The sequence below is a fragment of the Benincasa hispida genome, chromosome 2 (assembly GCF_027475165.1).
Source record: "Benincasa hispida cultivar pf3 chromosome 2, pf3_genome.v1.1, whole genome shotgun sequence".
NCBI lineage: Eukaryota > Viridiplantae > Streptophyta > Magnoliopsida > Cucurbitales > Cucurbitaceae > Benincasa > Benincasa hispida.
In genome coordinates, this window is record NC_143479.1 from 69489911 (window position 1) to 69491539 (window position 1629).

At 27.7% G+C, this 1629-nt stretch overlaps 1 long non-coding RNA gene across 1 annotated transcript; it reads left to right on the forward strand.

Moving 5' to 3' along the window:
* Positions 1-214: 214 nt before the first annotated feature.
* On the forward strand, positions 215-1405 carry LOC150038129 (uncharacterized). Its single transcript, XR_016527562.1, has 2 exons — positions 215-255; positions 772-1405. It is a non-coding gene; the product is annotated as an uncharacterized LOC150038129 (long non-coding RNA).
* The last annotated feature ends 224 nt before the right edge of the window (positions 1406-1629 follow it).

Consider the following 1629-nt stretch of genomic DNA (forward strand, 5'->3'; position numbering starts at 1 on the left):
TTATTCAGAATGTTAAAATTTCAAATTCAAAATATCATGAAAATATAAAAATATTATTTTTAGAAATTGGACTATTTGGATAAGAAAATACTGAAACAATTTTAAATTACATAATCTAGATTATCTACTAAATGTATATTTGCAGAACAAGTAAATCTAAAAGTATAAAATAGAATTTGGATTACCTATCTAATAGATCCTTATTTGGAAATGGAACAATGAATATTGGAAATAGAACAAGGTGGAACGTTGCGGGTATAATCTTAAACCCAAATTTTATTTGTTCATTACCAAAATCTTTCATTATTGTTTACTCTTTTGTTCTTGGTTCATAACAATATAAACTAATTATTAATTTCATTATGCATCAATGAGCGAAAGATCGTGTTAGACTTTTATCACCCAATGATAGAAGTCTATCGCGGTCTATTATTGATAGACGGTGTCATTTTTCTATATTTATAAATAAGTTGGTTCATTTTTTTTTATTTAAAAATAATCTCATGTCTTATGTTATATTATATTATTATGAGATATAAAAACATATGCTCAAGTTTAATTTTGAATAAGTTTAATACTTTTGATTTAATTCTAAATAAATTAAATAAAATAGGATGTTTTTTTAAAAAAAAGAAATTAGTTTTATCCCTAAAACAAGAGGAGGAAAAATAATATAATTTGGTAAGAACGTGTTTGGTCGACTTTGGAGAAAAAAAAAAGTTGCCTTTACTCAATGTAATCTCTCTCATTATGGTGTTTAAAAACTTGTAGTTACACAATCGAAGAAGCAGAGCTTCTTCAGGTATCTTGGTTTGATTGTTTTTTGGACATGAGTTCTTCTAGTTTCAAACAAAATACTTGGTACACAGTAAATATGGAGGTGATGTTGAAAGATAATGCCAATGGATGGGATCTTGCTGTTAACAAGAAAATCGTGATGCCAGATGGGACCGTGGAGTCTCAAGAAATACTACGGAATAAGCCAAGAAATGTGTGGTTCAATATCTTGATAGAAAAATTCTTACTTGGGAGTAGTGGGTTCGTCCGATTTCAACTGTCTCAACTTGAAACAAATTGGAAGTCGGGGATTATCATAAGAGCCCTTGTGGTGGAAACATAAAAATGAGCATGAGAACAATATGTTAAGAGATAAATATAAAGTAATAGAATGAAATGATAAATAATAGGTCCTTTTATTTCCAAGTAAGAAGGGTAAGTTTAAACACTTTATGTTTTAGTTATGTGTTAAATGTTGAATACTATGTAATACCATGTGAAATGATAAATAATACAACCTTTTGCGTACTAGCAATAAGGTTAGTTTAAACACTTTAGTATGATTTTCAATCAAATATGTATTGTGAATCAATACCAAGATCTAAATGAATCATGTTGTTATTGATCATTTGAATTTACATAAGTTCTTTCCATCTAACTAGTATATAAGGAAGAAACTAAAATCGCAGTACTCTTGATTGTACCATAGCATTTTCCTGTTGTCGTATTTAAGTCTATAATAATGCCAACATTCATATAAAAAATTTGAAACACAATACATACACTTTTATTAATATTCGATTCAATATATGTTTATGGAGAATTTTGGTGACTATTTTTCCAACCACCCAT